General features: G+C 41.0%; 1 protein-coding gene across 1 annotated transcript in view; it reads right to left on the reverse strand.

Annotated features, from left to right (window-relative positions):
* The window catches only part of RAB38 (RAB38, member RAS oncogene family), a 70485-nt gene that overhangs the window by 25658 nt on the left and 24189 nt on the right, over positions 1-20638 (reverse strand). The window lies entirely within an intron of this gene.

The following is a 20638-nucleotide window of genomic DNA, read 5'->3' on the forward strand; positions in this document are numbered from 1 at the left end:
TTTGATCCAGCTGTTCAAAGAAATTAGTACAGTACAATACTATCTAAAATAGAAATGTGACTTAGGCAAGGTAAGTTAAAGCCTTATTATACCATGCTTCTACGTCTGGTATGTTGTCAACAGATCTGGACACTACATTCAAAAAATGCATATGGACAGATTACAGACTATCCAGGTAGGAGAACCAGATGGTAAGTGTTCTTAAAGCCATTTCACATGAACAGGCAGGAGCTCTTAACAAAGAGAAGGCTTACAAAAGAGTGAAAAAGCATTCTGTGCTGGGCATTTGCGAAAGCCAAGTAAGTAGATGCTGGAAACATTCTAAATTTGAAAGTGCTCTACAAATGTTAAATATTATCATTTTGAACATTCTTGGCAAATAACAGCAGACTTTCAATCTACATGATGAATTTCATTTACAAGGTTTCTAAATATTATGGCCCTTTCATAGACCTGAAACTTGAATTTAGATTTGGTTAGATTTGAATAACTCCAGCCAGTCTAAAACCTAGTGAAAGCCACACTCCAATCATACCTTAGATACCTAAAAGGAAGTGCACGGTTGACAGCATAGAGGGAGACAATCGCTTAGTCATCTTACTTGCCTACTTTGATTTTCAGACCCACTAACTAGCAGAAACACAGTGAATAAATCTAATTTTTGATGATATATGTATAGAGAGAGCACCAATGCTGTGCAATCTGTTTTTTGGTTTTTGTTTTGTTTTTTCCTTGTCCAACATCTTCCCACTGTACTAACTCAGAAGAGTAGCACAGGAAAAGAAGATGAAAACTCAGGCTAGTTCAATGTAATCTTATTAGGATTACACTACACTGAGAAGAGTCCACTCTCTTTTTTGAAGTATGTATTCCTTCTACACCTTCCTCTCTCTGTGGCCTTATTTTCTTGTCTAAATGTTGGGAGTGCCCAGAGATCAGTCCTTGGTCCTCTTACCTGCAGCCTGGACTTTTCTATTATACTCCAGAATCATATACAACCACCTACTCGACATCTGCTTTTAGATGTCTTCCAGATTTTAACATACACAAAACTGAGTCTTGATCATTCTCCCCATGGACCCAACCACATCTCAGGACCCCTAGCTCAGAAAGTGGCAACTCAACTTTTCCAGTTGCTCAGGACAAAAACTGTGGAGCCATCCCGAAATCTTCTCTTTCTTTCATAACCTTCATCCAAATTGTCAGTTAACCCTGTCTGCTGTATGTTCAAAAATACATGTAGGGTTTGACTACTTCCCATGATTTTTCTTCTCTAGATATGCAATAGAGTCCTAGCTAATCTCCTGCTTCCAACCTTTCCCACTATAATCCAAGCTCAATATAGCCACCAGAATGACTGTTTAAATCAAATCATATCTCTGATCACACCCAACGTCTTCCCTTCTCATTCAGAGCAAAACCCAAAGTTGTTACAATGTTCCAAAGATTGAACAGGACCCCATCACCTCTTACCTCATCTCTGTCATCCTAGTAGAGCACAGCCACAGTGCCTCTACCTGTGCTCTACCCTCTTCCTGGACCATTCCCCTCCCAGGAATCTATATGACTCTATACTGTCCCTCTTTCTAATCTTTAATTTTAAAAATACCTGAGTGAAACCTTCCCTGGTCACCTGTCTAAAATTGCTCTCCTCTCTGTGAATTCCTCCCTACGATCCGATGCATTTATGCCACTTAAGCTCTAGACTCCTTCCCTGCATTAATGATCTCCCTAGCACTTAGCTCCACCAGACAAACTATACATCGCACTTACTTATCTTTCTATTACTTGTGTCCACCACTACAATGCAGGCTCCAAGAAGGCAGGGATTTTATCTTTTTTGTCCAGGTAGAGCCCTTCTGCCTAACACAGTGTCTGTCACATGGAGGAGAGTCACTCAGTGATTCTTTAAAGAATGAATAAATGAAACAATAAAATACGGAGTTAGACAAGATGATTTGGAAGTACTCTCCAAATCTAATTTTCCTGTGTTTCCATGCAATGTAGAAGACATAATGACATGATAATTGGGGAATTGAGTATGGGTTTCTATGACAGTGGTAACACAAGACCTCTTCAGATTTTGCTAATTTTAATTTACTGCTTGTGTATGTCCTTCTTTACAAAAATCTGAAACATAAGAACTACACTTATAACCAGATAAAACAGACAGTGCTAATTCTCTTTCCAAAGGAACTCTTCCTCTTCAAAGGGACTCACCCAGGGAGAGCTGCCATAATGAGCCCCTTGAGGTTGCATTTAAAAATGGAATTTACACACAATGTTTCAGAAACACACTGTATAGGTAATGCTAGGCACCCACTGCTGACACCCACCTTCTCTTTCATTTTGGAAACCCTGAAGAACATGAAAGCTAAATGACTTGCCTTATGATTCACAAGATTGTGCCTACACTAGGAAATTCAAAGTGACCCAAGAATTAGAAAAGTTCTCAACAGAACTTCCTTCCCCTGTAGCAACCTGTGACAGGCAAATTTATTCTCAAAAATGATTCCACTTCATTTAGTTCAAGGACATGGATTTAAAGCTCTTGATTTTTCTGTCAGTGGCTTTGCTACATTGTTCCTAGAACAATCTAATCACTTCAGAATACCCCTGGACACGTCAGGCTAACCTCATCTTTGACCAGCACCCCAGCACGTTAGGTCAGTGAGCAGAGTGCTGAGGAGTGGCTGCTGCTACTTTCCACTTATGTCTAATGGGCTATTGATTCCCACCCGCCAATCCCAGCAAGTTCTCCCGAGAAATCAATAGCTCACTAGTCAGTGAAGCAGACAGAGGTGAAACAAGGGCTTGGAAAGGCAGGGCTGCTGCCCACAAATCTAAGGGTGCTTCAGAGATGGCACACAAGAGACATCAAAGGGGAAGGACCACTGAACAGGGACAAGCAAAATCAATACTGAAGAAAATGAAGAAGCACAAGAAGGGAGAAAGCAAACATGTCTCATTAACAAAACCCCTCCTGAAACAAGGAAGCAACCCCTTCCAGAAGGTTCTGACAATGGTTTTGAGAGAGGAGACAGAGGCTTTGCCATGATTTTTCTTTTAGAAGGAGAAAGCTGGGATAGAAAGCACCAGCTAGATCCAGAATCAATCAGACCTGAGTTTAAATCCTAGCTCTGGTACTCCTTTGGGTAAGTTATTTAATCCTGCTGTACTTCAGTTTCCACATTTAAAATGAAGATAAAATAACCTTAATTTTAAAAGAAACTGTCATGAATTAAATTATATAATGACTAAGATTGAGTCAGAAATAAGCAATTAGCAAAAGGTCAAAGATCATGGGCACCTTCCAGTTAAAGACAGCAGACTGAGGGAATATATTTATTTTCTTTACCAAAATTCTGAAAAAATGATTTCAAAGAAGCAAAATATTTCAAATAGAATCTCAGGAATTAAAAGAATGAGGAAATGTGCACAAGCATTCAAGAGATTTCAACACATTTTTAGAAATCTGAAAGTAACGGAGAGTAGTAGATTTACTAGGATGTACATAGCATGGTCTATAGGGTTTGTAGAGGGAGATATGAACAATCAGAGAGCTCAATAATTCCCACAGAATCCAAAAGAGTCCCAAGACTCAAATATTGGGAGTGGTTGAAATCAGGAGGACTAGTTGAAGGTCAGAATGGGAAATGTCAACCACATCCCTTCCCCATACTTCCATGTAGAATACCAGCAGCTAGTCATCGACACCCCAATTCAAATACTGGTTTAACTTCTGAATAAGCCAAAGAGAAGACTTGAGACTAAAGACATACCAACTAATTTCCCCATGTGGGTGGTATGGGATTGAAAAAGGAATTAATTAAAAGTCTGTCAATATGGCAGCTGGGCTATTACTTTTCCCCTCACAGAACTCTTGCATCTTCACCCTTAGCAGAGAAAAGAGTTCTTTTGAGAAAAGACCTCTGAGAGCTGACATCTAGGAGTCCCCAGTGACTACTAACCTATAGTGAAACCCACTAGTCAGTAATCAACGTAGCCTCTAATCAACAAGCCTACTTATACACACAGAGCTTGGTATCTGCTTTTGATGGTCTTGTTTCTAAACATGAATGTTCTTCCAAAAATCATCAGATGTTTAAGGGGAACAATCAACATAAAAGAAAAGAACAAAATAGGCTGAAAAATAACTACTGAAATAGGTAATGTGAGAAACAAACCAAAAAAAAGTTAAGAAACTAATTGGTATCTTCACAAATACAGGAAGCTATTACATTCTTAACTAAGAATAGGATGCTACAAAAAAGAACAATCAGCAAATAGGAAATCTCTTCCAAATTAAAACTATGATTGCTGAAATAAAAAATTATAATAAAAGAATAGGAATTAAGTCAAAATATATAAAGAATAAAATAAAAATTAAAAACTGCCGAAAATATGAGAAAAAAAGTGTAGTAGGTTCACAGACTCAATTAAAAAAGTTACATCAAACTAGGAGTTCCATAAAGAAACAACAACAATAGCAACAAATAGGAAGGGGGTAAAACTACCAAAGAAATAACGAGGAGTAAAGAGATAATCCCCAAAACTGCCATAAAAAATAAAACAGCATACATACAAAGCTTTAAGAACCAGAATGGTCTGAAATGTCTAAAGCACAATGCTAAATGCTATACTACAATGGAGCAATGCCTTCAAGGCATAGGGGAAATCATTTTCAACCTAGAATTCTATACCCATATAAACAGTTAAAATTGTGTGAGGGTTAAATACACATTCTTGAAGATATCAAGGACTCAGAAATGCCCATTCAGCTCTTCCTAAGCAGCTGCAGGAAGTTATGTTCCAGTAAAACAAGAATATAAAACTGGGACCCAGGCAGCAAGCTATCCTACTCAGGAGAATGACAAAGAAAAGTCCCAGGATTACAGCTGGGTTGGGGCTCCAGGGCAGTCAAATTGGATGAAGAAAATAGAGGACTCTGGAATGGAGGCCACCAGGACAAAAGTAGTCTTGATAGAATAAATAATATGGTGGACATTTTTCCAAAAACCCTAAGGAAAAAAGATGGCAAATTATGTGAGTGAATAATGTTTTCCTATCTCATGATACGTACTATGATTTTTGTTATAATTCAGCTACAGGCAGTGATAGAAATCTACTGGTGAAATGGGATGGGAGTTAGCAGTCAAGTAAGAAAGGTAAATCCTCATTTAGTATAGTGGGTTATCAGTGGGTATGTCTAAATGTATCACATCAAGGAATAGCAATATTAGACTATTATGTAGACATATGGAAGTGAAAAAATAACAGCAACAGAGGGATCTGGGTTCTAATTCTGGCTCTGCCATTTGCTAACCATACGGTCTTGCATAAATCATTTAACTTCTCTAAGCTTCAGCTCCTTAATTCGTAAAATGGACATAATAACAGCACCTAGTTCACAATGGTTTGGGGGAAGTAAGTGAAATGCTTCAATAAAGCGCTTGAAACAAGGCCTGGTAAGAAGAGTAAGAATGTATTTCATAAATATACATTTTTACTATTATTCTTAATAGCAAGTCTCTGTGGTCTTGTATTGACAATTTTCTGATGACTAATAAAGCTAGGTAACTGCAATAGTGACATGTTCTTACTTAGATACCTTAGGATAAAGATATTTGTTTTTCTCTGGCTCACTTCACTTAGTATGATCATCTTTAGGTCCATCCATGTTGCTGCAAATGGCATTATTTCATTTCTTTTTATGGCTGAGTGATATTCCATTGTATATATGTGCCACATATTCTTTATCCATTCATCCGTTGATGGACACTTAGGTTGCTTCCATGCCTTGGCTATTGTAAATAGTACAACACTGTAAATCAACTCTATTTCAATAAAAAAGGTAAAAGTAAAGAGTTCAGGCTTTGAAAGCCAACGGGCCTCTGTTGCAACTACTCAACTCTGAGTAGTTGCAACTACTCAGCTCATCGGGCTTCCCTGGTGGCGCAGTGGTTGAGAATCTGCCTGCTAATGCAGGGGACACGTGTTCAAGCCCTGGTCTGGGAGGATCCCACATGCCTTGGAGCAACTGGGCCCGTGAGCCACAACTACTGAGCCTGCGCATCTGGAGCCTGTGCTCTGCAACAAGACAGGCCGCAATAGTGAGCGGCCCGCGCACCGTGATGAAGAGTGGCCCCCACTCGCCGCAACTAGAGAAAGCCCTCGCACAGAAACGAAGACCCAACACAGCAAAAATAAATAAATTAATTAATAAACTCTACCTTAAAAAGAAAAAGTTTTAAAAAGATGAAAAGCCTTGTCCTTGCTTTGTAAGACACCCACAGATTCCTGAAGGTGGCTTCCATATGCACCTCTGCACAAACCTGTTAAAAAGGAGCTCCTCCCAGTGGTCCCCTTGGATCTTCCTTTGGGGACTCTCTTAGCCTGGGTGACTCAGATCAAATATCAAGGAAGTTGCCTCATTCTCAAGTAGAGGTAACACCTTCTCCTTCAAGTGCTCTCACAGCTCTTATAGAATCCACCAGTTTTTTTTTTTTAACATCTCTATTGGAGTATAATTGCTTTACATTGCTGTGTTAGTTGCTGTTGTATAACAAAGTGAATCAGCTGTACATATACATATATCCCCATATCCCCTCCCTCTTGCGTCTCCCTCCCACCCTCCCTATCCCACCCCTCTAGGTGGTCACAAAGCACCCAGCTGATCTCCCTGTGCTATGAGGCTGCTTCCCACTAACTAGCTATTTTACATTTGGTAGTGTATATATGTCCGTGCCACTCTCTCACTTCATCCGAGCTTACCCTTCCCCCTCCCTGTGTCCTTAAGTCCATTCTCTACGTCTGCGACTTTATTTCTGTCCTGCCCCTAGGTTCTTCAGTACCATTTTTTTTTTTTTTTAGATTCCATATACGTGTGTTAGCATACGGTATTTGTTTTTCTCTTTCTGACTTACTTCACTCTGTATGACAGACTCTAAGTCCATCCACCTCACTACAAATAACTCAATTTTGTTTCTTTTTATGGCTGAGTAATATTCCATTGTATATACGTGCCACATCTTCTTTATCCATTCATCTGTCGACGGACACTTAGGTTGCTTCCATGTCCTGGCTATTGTAAATAGTGCTGCAATGAACACTGTGGTACATGACTCTTTTTGAATTATGGTTTTCTCAGGGTATATGCCCAGTAGTGGGATTGCTGGGTCATATGGCAAATCCACCAGTTTTAATGGAACTTCCTACTGTATTGTAATTATTCATTTTTATGGGTTTTCTTTCAGGAGACTGAGAACTTCTTAATGAGAAGAAACTGTGCCCTTTATCGCCAGTGCCTCAGTGCTTAGCAAAGTGCCTACCTGAATACACAGTAGGTATTCAAGGAATACACCAGGAATGAATAAATGAATGAATGAGTGAGTGAGTGAACAAAGTCTAACACAATGCATCTTAACCAGTGTGCACATCAAAATCACCAAAGGACTGTTTTGCAAAAACATACGATCTATGCCCCTCCAGACATCTCCGAGAGTAGGGCCGAGGCATCTGCAGTGCATTTTAACAAGCTCCTCAGGTGTTCCTGATGTACAGCTCTGTTCAAGAATCACGTCATTGCATAGAGTTCTAGACTAGATCTGAAGTCTAGGCCTCATTTCTGCAATGAAAATCATTGAAAAGCCTCTCTGGGACTCTGTTTATTAGTTTAAAAAAAGGACAAATATGATATTGTGTGCAGCTCAAATGACAGTAGCTGAAACAAGAGGTGCATGTAAAACAGATTATGAGAATTTCAGTGAGGAGGAAACCGCTAAATGCTGGTTCTCGGGTGTGAAGGAGGAATATGCTGGCTAATAAAATCTACAGGCTGATGGCAGATTTCTGGCGGCATGCTATGTGGAATCACCACGCAAAGAATCCTGCAGTTCCCAGTTTGGGCCCAAAGCACTAAGGGGGACTGCTTCCCTCATCTTCATTTTTCTTCTCTACTTCCTGCTTCACACCGTGGGGCACTGTAATCTCCCTGCTGTGCAAAGTGTCTAGAGAGCTTTCTGGATAAAAGGAGTTACATAATGTGGAGTCCTCCTGGGAAGTACAGCAGTAAATTAAGTTTTCTCCTTCTTCACAGTTCTCTAAGGACAGAAATACTCCACAAGGGGCAGGGAAAAGTATAATATGGTAAAGGAATCCTCTGAATAAGTGCTTGAAAAGCAGTGCTGCAAACCATTCTGTTCCATCCAATAAACACTGACCATGTGGTCACCCACCATGTACAAGCCAACGTGCTGGTGGGTAACCAGGAGGATTTCACAGTGCAGCGCAGGGACCAGGTCCATAAAGAAAGAAGTTTAACATATGTGGCAAGAGATAGGAGAGACTACCTGAGAGCCAGTAACAGATGATGCTTGAGCCTAGTTCTGAAGGAAGAGTGAAAGACAGACAGGTGAATAAGTGTAGGAAGCATGTTCCAGGAAGGGGGAATTCCGAGATGTGAACTTGATGCAGTTAGGTATCACTAGGGGATGAACGGAGGGACGAAGTAGCCAGGGATAGACCTGGAGAGGCAGAGAAGAGCCTCACTATGGGGGTTTCTCTGCTCAGGAACTTGGGGTTTCTGAAGGATGAGTAACCTGTTTCTATGGGTATATGGCTTGGATGTCTGGGTGGATGTAAGTTCTCCTAACCAGATGATCTGATTTGCAGAAGAGCTAATAAATTCAGTTTCCAACATATTGGATTTGAAGAGTTATCTAGGTGAGATCCAGGGAGAGATCCAGAGGGACATGGAAGTCTGAAGTTTGGGAAAGAAGACACGGCTGCAGGTAGAGATCCAGGAAGAAATCTGACTCCAGAAGCAGAGTCTGATTGTATTTAATCATTCCCTGAGTCTGGGAATGGGAACTGTGGTCTACTAGTGAAGACCAGAGACCATATTCCGTCATGATCTGAACTCCACTGCACCCAGGCAATATTTTCATTCCCAAAGGCACCAGGATTCTACTTGCTTTTTCCATCCTCCTTCACCTACACTTTTCCATACAGCTCACCTCTGCTGCAGATTAAGCTCAAGATAGGATAGGACCTCAGAAGCATCCTCTCGTCTTTGAAATTCTGAAAGATAGGCCTTTTTTCCTTAAAAGGTTTTTACAGAAATAATTATGATGGGGAGCTAGAACAGGATTTTTTAAAAGTGCAAACATGGGGGCTTCCCTGGTGGCACAGTGGTTGAGAGCCTGCCTGCCAATGCAGGGGACACGGGTTCGAGCCCTGGTCTGGGAAGATCCCACATGCCGCGGAGCAACTAGGCCCGTGAGCCACAAGTACTGAGCCTGCGCGTCTGGAGCCTGTGCTCCGCAACAAGAGAGGCCGCGATAGTGAGAGGCCCGTGCACCGCGATGAAGAGTGGCCCCTGCTCGCCGCAACTAGAGAAAGCCCTCGCACAGAAATGAAGACCCAACACAGCCAAAAATAAAATAAAATTTTAAAAAAAGTGCAAACACGGAAATCTTACAAAGATTTCAGACTCTCCCTACCTCTAATTTTGGCTCCCTTTCTTAGACGCACCAGGAAACTCATCAAGTCCTTCTGAACTCTTCTTCTGTCCTTTAGAATAGAGCTTATACCGCCCTCCCTTCAGTCTCCAATTTCCTCTAACTAAGCTCATCATTTTTCCTGCTTTTGGTTCCTGTTTCCAGACCATGCAGAAGAGCAACACACTCCCAGGGGCAACATCTCTCATCACACACAGTGATCCTCAAAGGGGATCGGTGGACAGCAGTGTACCATCGACAGAGGCATTTTGCAAAAATCTGAGGAGAAAAGGCTCCCTGGTCCCTTCATCCTGGTTCTGACACTCTACCCCAACAAAGGATTCCTGCTCTAGCTGAATAGAACTTTTTCTCCAGGAATCCCCTAATTCTAAGACATTTTTCTAAAGATACCATTAGAGAGGAATTAAGCAATTGAAGGCACATGGGCTGGCTTTAGAACAGGGTCCATGCTTCAGTGGGCAGGATTGTCTGGGAAGCCCCTGAAACTGAGAGCAATTTTTGCATGCATGTATATTTTCTTTAGAAAGACCAGTCATTTCTTGCATACTAATTTTCCAGGCATTTCACGCTTATTAGCACTGATTCTTATAACTACCCCATAAAGTATTATCTCCATTTTTCGTATGAGAAATGGAAGCTCAGCATGATTAAGGGTTTGGCCCAAAGCCACATAGCTTTGGGTCTGAGGCAAGAGCCTGACCCCTATCTACATGGCATCCAAGCCCACACTCGCCATACTCTGCCAAAGTGCCCCTCCGTGATTCTCAGGGCCCTTTCTCAGGTTCAGAAATCCACGGTGATCCTAGAGCCTGGGTCCAGCTGAGGACAGGGTTGTTTTTCTGGGACCAGAAAGATACAATCACTCAGAGCGACTCACACCCTGCCTCATCTCTCTAAGCAATGCCCATCCATTAGAAGAGAGGCCTGAGCCACATCATGTAAGCCGGCCCAACAGTTAGCTATCTAACTGGTGCCCCAGACATGTAGGTGGGAGAGAGGAAGTCCCTTAAGGAAGTCTGTAGGGGCTATATGGTGTGGGTAGGAAGAGAACAAAGATGTGGCAAATCTGGAATTTCCTAAGGCGAAGACCACAGAAGGATGGAGGCAGAAGGAACTGCATGTGAAAAGGCATGGAGATGAGTACTGGAAATGCTAAAATTCAGAGATTAAAGTATTAGGTGGGTGGGGAACAGAGAAGGCAAAACTCTGCCTTGTGTCAAACCATGTCCCTTAGCATCAAACCCTCGGGCAGAGAATCCTTAATAGACTAGAGAAGCCTGAACCCAAAGACTCAACAGTTTCTTTTTTATTATTTGCTTATATCTTTATTTATAATTTTATCTCTGTCATTGTAAAAGCAATATAATCACATTTTTTAAAAAATGGAAACCAGAAACATGAAAATAAAATCACCTACATGAAACCAGAAACATGAAAATAAAATCATCCCACAATCTAACAACAGTCATCATTTGGCAAGAATTAACTCCTAACTTTTTTCATACAATTGCATATTTGGTAAACATACAAAACTCAAAAGACCACCCTACTTGATTTTTCTTAAAACTGCCAACTAACTAACAGGAACTTTTAGAGGATTTAGAAAATTCTAACATAAAGCATGACATCTGAGGTTTCGCAGTCTCAGTACCATTGACATCTTGGGCCAAATCATTCTTTGGAGGGGTGGGAGTTGGGAGGCTGTGTGCTGTGCACTGTAGGACGTTTAGCAACATCCCTGGCCTCTACCCACTTGATGTGAGTAGCACCCTCCTCTCCCCGATCAGTTATGACAACCAAAAATAGTTCTAGCCATTGACAAGATCACCCCTGTTAAGAAGCACAATTAAATAATACTAAAAACAATCATTTAACAAAAATATGCCTGTGCCTTATTGGGCCTGGTCTTTTCTGGAGGAGGGATGAGCTCTGTCTTGATCCTGTCTGAAAACAAAGATTCCTTGTAGGCTTGTTCTCGTGAATCTCTGTGAGGTAGAAGATATTTGGAAAGTAAGGTGTCTTATCTTTGAGCCCACCGATGATTAATTACTAAAGACTCCCTGCTGCTAAATCCAGGGGTGTTTCTCCCTTTCCTGTCTCACACCCAGAGCTGGATGTGTTTGGACAAAACAATATGAACAAAGAATGGCAACTGCCTCTGCCTTGTACAGTCCATACAAAGGGAATATCAGGACAAAAGCACGGAGATGAGGGAAAGGCAAGTGGCTGGCAATGTACATGCGAGCAAAGGCCCCTTCATTATTCAGTCCCTTCAGTAATTCCAGGTGAATTGCTCTACTTTGTAACATTTCCTGGAAGACCTATTTACATGTCTCTGTACGTGTCATTAGACTTTAAACTTTGAGACGGGGCTACATTTTACCTTATCTATCTATCTGTCTATCTCAGTCCCTGGTCAACCGTTTATCATAAATAGTTATTGTATAATTAGGCCAGGTTGGAAAAGGCTATACGATAGTGCAGTGTGGTGATTGGGTGTACTCTGAGCACATCTGACTTGAAATCCCAACTTTACTACCTACCAACTATGAGATCTTTAGCTAGTCATTTATGTTCTCCAATTTAAACTTTAATCCCCTCATCTGTAAAACAGGACTAATAAAAGTACTTACAAGACTGTTTCAAGGATGAGCTATTGCATGTAAAGCCACAAGCACAAAAGAGAAGCTAATGCTATTGTAAGACATCAGTGGCAAACTCTAATGAGTAGATGGCCAGATTGGATGGTAAAGAGTTCAGGCTTTGAAAGCCATTGGGCCTCTGTTGCAACTACTCAACTCTGCAGATGTAATGGAAAAGCACCCATTGATAACATGTGCACCAATGAGCATGGCTGTGTTCTAATAACACTTTATGAAATAAGGGCAGGCCACATTTGGCCCACAGGTAATAGCTTGCTAACTCCTTTTTTCAGGTGCCTAAATTTGTTTTGTTTTGTTTTTTTTAACATCTCTATTGGAGTATAATTGCTTTACAATGGTGTGTTAGTTTCTGCTGCATAACAAAGTGAATCAGTTATACATATACGTATGTCCCCCTATCTCCTCCCTCTTGCATCTCCCTCCCACCCTCCCTATCCCACCCCTCTAGGTGGTCACAAAGCACCAAGCTGATCTCCCTGTGCTATGCGGCTGCTTCCCACTAGGTATCTATTTTACAATTCATAGTGTATATATGTCAATGCTACTCTCTCACTTTGTCCCAGCTTACCCTTCCCCCTCCCTGTGTCCTCAAGTCCATTCTCTACATCTGCGCCTTTATTCCTGTCCTACCCCTAGGTTCATCAGTACCATTTTTTTTTTAGATTCCATATGTGTCACCATATGGTATTTGTTTTTCTCTTTCTGACTTGCTTCATTCTGTATGACAGATTCTAGGTCCATCTACCTCACTACAAATAGTTCAATTTCATTTCTTTCTATGGCTGAGTAATATTCCATTGTATATATGTGCCACATTTTCTTTATCCATTCATCTGTCGATGGACACTTAGGTAGCTTCCATGTCCTGGCTACTGTAAATAGTGTTGCGATGAACATTGTGGTACATGTCTCCTTTTGAATTATGGTTTTCTCTGGGTATATGCCCAGTGGTGGGATTGCTGGGTCATATGGTAGTTCTATTTTTAGTTTTTTAAGGAACCTCCATACTGTTCTCCATAGTGACTGTATCAATTTACATTCTTATGTGTCTAAATCTGAATCAAGAAGTAGAGCTTACAGAAGATTCTTGAACTAGACTGTAATGAAATCAAAGTGATTCCTTGGGTAGGTTGAGTTTTTAGCACCATGCTGTACAGACTACCATGAGCGAGGTCTGGAGACTATTTAAAGTTGTCTAAGCACGAAACAGGAAGGACCTGCACTGTAGGTAATGAAAATGTGAACCACGCAGGCGAGGATGACAAATGCAACTCCTGCCTCCTGCACACCAAGCTGTGGTTATAGCCTCTGAGGGTCTGTTTCTATTTTCCTACAATGTCTTAGTTATAATTGGATCTCATATTATTTAGCAAATTATTAGCACAGCCCTAGAAAACCTCTGGAGAACCAATTAGCTAAAGATAAAAATTAAAATGTTATTCTTAATTTACACTGATTCCTAAGCAGGTGAGTTGCTTGAATTTGAGACTCTTGTACTTAAGCTACTCTCAATTTCAAGAAATGATTCCATTTTTCATGCAGGGCATTAAGAATCTGTCAAAAACGATGATTCAAACAGTTGTACTACACACTAGTGGTCATTATATGAAATGATCATGACTATTAACCATTGCCATCATTTCCTTTAATGATACCTTCTAACTTTGCTCTGGTTTTGCATTTTTAGGTTGGGCCCTTCCTTTTATGTTCCTAAGTACAACTAGCTCTAAGCAGATCGGCTAAAAAAATAAGGTTAAATGTGCTGTGTCCCAGTTAAGTCAGGGGAGGCACATCCTACAACCCCATCTAAAGTCTTTGGAGATGGATGCCTAAAACGTGGCCTATCTACTTCCCTTAGGGAATTCTGGCATTTTAAGAGGAACAGGCACCTAACAGTATGCTCTGAATCCAGAAAAGGCTTAATACACATTGTTCACAGCACAGACCTGAATAGTCATTCAATACAAATTGTGTTGAATCAATGAATGCACCAGTGATATCAAGAATTTTTTCATGGATTGACATTTAAAAATTGGGAGTAACCAGAAATGGCCTACTACCCAACTTAAAAATAAAAAGATTTTTAAAAAATGATTTAAAAAGGACTTAGAATAACTGTCTACCCATACTCAAGTGCAATTATCTATGCATTTCCAGTTTGTATAAATGCATTATGTATGTCTTCTAAAAGCCTATAAGAAGATATGATGTGTGATCCTACCCTTCAAGCAGCTTCTAGAAAACTAGCTAATTAACTGCTGCATATTTTAGCTTTCATAGCAATTTAAAAATAATAATGGAAAAAGCTCACTAAACAATGGAAGACAGAAAACTTTCCCTTTAAAAGATAATTCTAGGCCAGTATTTCCTAAGCATGTTCTATTAGTTTGTTAAGTGTTCTATGTGGCCAGAAACATTTACAAACTGCTGCATGGTATAGTCCCCTTTTGGAGGAGATGGTGAAAAAAACTATTATATGTATGACACACCATCATTTTAGAGATACACACTGACTAGAGGACATACCTTGATTCTGAAATGTTAATGTAGGAAGGAACAAAAAGCATAAGTTAGAATCAAAGAAATAAGGTGGTAACTCTATGGTTTTAGGGAAATCACCTAAGTCTCAACTTGTTTTTAAATGGTAACAATAATAATAACCTATTCTATAGGATCATGCTAAGGACTGAATGAGTTCATACACGTAAAAATCTGTACACAAAGTTAACGTACAGCAAACAGCAAGAAACATATTCATTTTTATTACTGGAGGTTCAGAATGTACATAGGATATCAAAGGCCTGAGAAGTCCTACAGCAAGGGGGACAGTGAAGCTGGATTTCTTCTTTTTGTTTGTTTTTTTGTTTTTTTTGCGGTACGTGGGACTCTCACTGTTGTGGCCTCTCCCGTTGCGGAGCACAGGCTCCGGACGCGCAGGCTCAGCGGCCATGGCTCACGGGCCCAGCCTCTCTGCGGCATGTGGGATCTTCCCGGACCGGGGCACGAACCCGTGTCCCCTTCATCGGCAGGCGGACTCCCAACCACTGCGCCACCAGGGAAGCCTGAAGCTGGATTTCTTAAATGCATTTGAACATGTATATTAATCCAGATTCTCAGTCGCAAGATTCAGAAGCTGATGCTGGCTAAACATGAAATCATTTATTCAAGGGATGTTGGGTAGCTTGCAGAATTACTCAGTAGGCTACAGAAACAGTAGTCTAGAGAAACTGGATCGAGCCTAAGCTTCCAGAAACTCAGATCCTACGTAGAACAGGCGTGATAAGGACACTGCTGCCAGCTACCACTGAGCACTAGGTCCTGTGATCTGCAAAGCTCCAAGGAATTCAACTTGAATGCATCTGTTCCTGGGGCCAGCAGTGATCCTGTTTCTGTGTCAAGCATAGGACTCAGCAAACTCCACTATCTCCCAAGGATGGAGGTCTTTTCTGCCACCGACCTCCCCAGAAAGAAATGGGTTCTGCATTGCACCCTCTTCCTCTAGTTGCTCACTTCTGAATCAGTATGACCTGTGCAATCTAGGTCATATGCCTGTGCCCTAGCTGCAAATAAAGCAGAGGAAGAAAGTTTTATGGACTCTTCCTGGGGAGGGGAGCCTCGCATGACTAGAAGTTCCCCAAAGGTAGCAAATGTGTTTAACAGTTACTGGAAACCCAAAACACATGACAAATGTCCACTACACTGTGAAACACCTACTCCTCCATCTAAAAACTATAACTTCTTACAGAGAACACTAGTGGGTATATTCCTTCCCTTAGCAGGACACACATCAACATCTTTCTTTTTAGCTCCAGGGAAGAGACTAAACTTCAATAGAGTTTAATGTTAGAAAGTGTCTTCTAGGGCACCCATTGATCTTAGAACATTCTGAGATAGAGGGTGGGTCTAAAAGTCACTATAAATAGGGTAGAAACAGACAAGGAAATCTGCCTGGAGTAGGGCATGAGGTGGAGGCTGCATGACTAGAGGGCACTGCAGTTCTCTCTGTGATTGCTGTTCTCATCACCGCTTGGGTAGATCCTACTTGCCCCATTACTTCCCATCTACACTGGCATTTTCCTGGTGTCCTGTTTCTGAACACAACCACATGGGAACCCTACAGCATAAGAACAGGATGGAGCAGCCTGGGAAGGGCTGAGATATAGAAACAGACCCTTCCTCTGAGTGCATGTATTGTGTGCACCAGAGCCAGATACAGATGGGGACACCCGGACCGGCAGATGGGCTGTGGGGACAGGTGACAGAGATAATGTGGTATGTGTGTGTGGTGGGATCAGATGTAACACATCAGGGACCCCACGTACATTCTGTCACCTAATCTCACAACAACTCTAAAAGGTAGTTGGATGTGGCCATAAAGTGAATCCAAAGGAAGTAGCTGGTGGAGATTCAGGCAATGGGCACCAAGAGAGCACCAGGTAAATGGGTCAGAATGTCTCGGGGCCCCATCAGCCATTGAGATGGACCCGAAAGACAGGATTCTCAATCTTGGGAACGCAGCAACAAGAGCAGACCAGGGCCCTCATTCTAAATAGACAAATCTGCCAAAACATATTATAAAGACTGAGCTTGGGCACAGGAATGCATAAAAGAGCTATTATTAGAGTTAAATATGATGTGGACAGTGAGATAGACGTATCAGAGCTCCTGATCTATAGGCTGACCGTGTAACTTAAATTACAGACCAGAAATGGGGGGGTTATTAATAAGTATGCTAGGACCACAGGCATAAACAAGGAATGTTCCATAAAATGGGACATATGATCACCCCAGTTATATATTTCCTGGCCCTAGTGAATCCCCAGGCAGAATTCAACTAAACACGGCTAAGAAAAGGAAAGAATGCAAAGGTTGAAAACTAAAGAAAATCTGACTTAAGAGAGACTCTTTTTCTTTTCTTTCCTTTGGTTTTTAATTTGAAGAGATGATGTGAAAAATCAGAGATGCTAGCATACATTTATTTTTTATTTTTTCTCTCTTAATTCACAGCCAGAGGCTACCACGATTATTCCAGCAACAGCACAGGCAGGAAAATTCTTGTGGAAAGTTTCTTTAGAAGATTGAAGAGCAAGAGGGTGAATTTCCCTTGGCAGTGAGGTCAGCAGCAAGAAGGAGGCTGGTCTCAGTGACAAACTCCTTCAACACCCTGCTAGTTTCAGCTTCAGGTATGGCTGAGCTGATATATCCACAGGATTTCTCCAGGATGTGGCCATGAGGACAAAGCCAGACGTTGTGGACTTTGGCTCATTAGAAGTTTTGGAAACGTAAAAAAAAGGAAATCAGATGTTTATCACCAGACTGACTATGATGTCACTCCAGAGGACTTTCGTTGTTAGGAGATTCACTTTCTAAGAGAAAGATCTTATGGGAAATGTTCCCTGATCCCAAAGGTAACCAACAAATGAATTGGTAGCTGTCTCCGAATGCTGCCATCTTAGCTTCAGGCAGACGGTTTGATCTGGGCCTCTGTTTTGTACATGCTGAAATCCTATCCTCGGAAAGTAAGTAGAGCTTTATCAGAGATCTTTTTTCAAAAAAGACTTTTTGAACCATTTGACACACCAGCTTGTCAACGCTGCAGTATTGTTCCTGCGTGTCTAGGTGTCAACTTTGAATGCTAACTTGGCACTGGGAAGCCATTTTCACTATTAAGACATTCAGAAGGACAATTTCAACAGCAGTATGTTTGGAGGAAAGAGAAATGTGGGTTCTACCTTTCACAATGAGGCCTTGTACCCTCTTGGTCATATTAGCAGTTCAGTGCCTTGTGAAATTCCCTCCACCCTCTCTCCATACAAAGCTTCTCTTCAAAGTTTACACTTGCAGGGATTTAGAGGATTAGAAATCCAGTATTTAAGTACACGGCGGGTCAGCCAGGCCTTAAGTTAATGGACATCATGCCCTTAAGCAGAGTTTGACACTGTAATTGTTGTGCAAAGAATGTCAGAGTGAGGTGAAAGAAAATGTCCAGAACGTCCTTTGTCCCACAAGCAATTTCAACCCTCCCCACAAATTTATAGGTGTCTTCCTTCCTTTTATTTTCCTGTTAGCACTTACTGGCTATCCATCCGCCCCCCCGCCCTCCCTCCCCCCCCAGATTTTACTTATGTTTTGTTGTTACTGTTATACATGAAGTCAGGATTCTGTCTGTTTTGTAAGTTTCTCTATTCCCAGTGCCTGGTACATAACAGGTGTTCCATAATGTTTGTCGAATGAATGAATGATGGAAGACTCCCCTCCACATATAAATATGAGTCATTCAATGGATGGACCTAGAGATTGTCATACCGAGTGAAGTAAGTCAGACAGAGAAAGACAAATGTCATACAATATTGGTTATATGCGGAATCTAAAAAAAATGGTACAAATGAACCTATTTACAAAGCAGAAATAGAATCACAGATGTAGAAAACAAACTTATGGTTACCAAGGGGGAAGGAGGGGATAAATTGGGAGATTGGGATTGATATATACACACTATATATACTATTTATATACTATATATACTATTTATATACTATATATAAAATAGATAACTAATAAGAACCTACTATATAGCACAGAGAATTCTATTCAGTACTCAGTAATGACCTATATAGGAATAGAACCTAACAAAGAGTGGATATATGTATATGTATAACTGATTCACTTTGTGGTACAGCAGAAACTAATACAACATTGTAAATCAACTAAACTCCAAGAAAAATTAAAAAATAAAAAATAAATGAGTCATTCAATGTCGACTGCCCTCCAGATGTAAGATAACCAATTAAGAAAAGGAGTTCTCCAAAATTCTACTCTTTTACCCCTGTGCCTGGAGGCTTCAAAGTATGGGGCTAAGGAATAGGTGAATGGATGAATTCACCCACATTTTGGAATATTTTAAAAAGCTGGACTAACATCCAAGAATCAGTCTATTAAAAATATAATATTTCTTAAATTTCTATAACTTAATCATATCTGCAAATGTTGCTTGACCAGTCTCTCTTTACAACAATAAATGCTTCAAACAAACAAACCAGAAAGGTTCAACGAGAGCCAAGAAGTAGAAAATGACAGATACTGTGGCCTGAACCAAAGGGGAAAAAATCCTAAAAAAACAGGGGAAACAAAGGATTTTAAAAGGAAAGAAGGGGAAAAACATACAAGCACACTGGGGCCTCAAGAAGGAAAACAAGGAACGGAGAAGTAAAAATTTCTAAACGTAAGGCCAATTTAGAGACAGCACTGAGAGAAGGCAGGCACTGAGACTCTCCATGAAACAGCTGAAACGAAGGAACATCCCAACCATGACAAAATAAAGAGGCACCACCACCTTTTCCTCCTTCTCCATCACCTCCCACCCCAAGTGGCTGCTTACTCCTGCTGGTGTTTACACTTTAGTGATATTCTCATATCAGGTTTTTCTTTGTAATCTCTAAAGCCATTACCTTAATTCAAGGCTTTGTCATTTTCCCGTAAGAATACAATAACTACCATGTGGCTCTGTCTCCAGGTTTAATTGCCTCCAATCTACCTTTCCATAGTCCCCAGGGCAAATCTGACCATTCTACCCTCTGTAAAACCAGTCAGAGGCTCCTCCCCAGCCTATTTGAATGATGTCCATTCAAGCTATATTTTCCAACCATTCTCTGGTGATGCGCACAAATATTCACAAGTCCTAAGGGTGAATTTCCATAAGTGCAGAGACAACGCCTATCTTATTCACAGCTGAATCCCAGACAACTAGCGCAGTGCCCGTGCTCCACAAGTATTCAATACGTGTGTTCCACAAATAAATAAAAATGGAAAAATCGTGATATAAAGCTATGCAGAATGCAATCTTAATAATGTAAAATGTGCATATATATTTATATGCGCAAGAAAATCTCAGAAAAATGTAGTAAACCATTTACTTTTAATTCATGCTTTTTAAAAAAGTTTTCAAAATATAGGATGATACTATTTTTCTCTCTGATACTGAGATACAAAAATATAAACAGAGACAAAAGGGAGTAGAGCAAAAATTGTGCCTCCGACACATCAGATAACAGCATGGGGCCTAATGGGAAGCGTAAAACCCCTCACCATGCCGCACAGGATTCTGCATCTTCCAGCCCTGACGCTGCCCCACTTCCTGCTACTCCTCTGCCACCCGGGAGAGTGAACAGTACCAAGCCACACTACGCTCTTCACGTTGGTATTTGCCATTTACTCTCTCACCCCACTCTTCCAGTATTGCCAGCGTGCTAGTTCTGTGTTCTCGCCATCTTTTCATTTCTAGGGCCAAGCCCAATCCCCAGCAGACAGAAGAACGTAAGTGCTGCTGGGGTAAACTAATTCGTACTTGAATGAAGCAGTGACACTGAATGTGAGGCCCATTTCTTTCACTGACTCTAGAACCACACTCACCTAACAGGGTTGCCGTGAGGACTAAATGAGAAAATGCACAAGAAG

This window comes from Pseudorca crassidens, chromosome 9, assembly GCF_039906515.1.
Source record: "Pseudorca crassidens isolate mPseCra1 chromosome 9, mPseCra1.hap1, whole genome shotgun sequence".
NCBI classification, from domain to species: Eukaryota; Metazoa; Chordata; class Mammalia; order Artiodactyla; family Delphinidae; genus Pseudorca; species Pseudorca crassidens.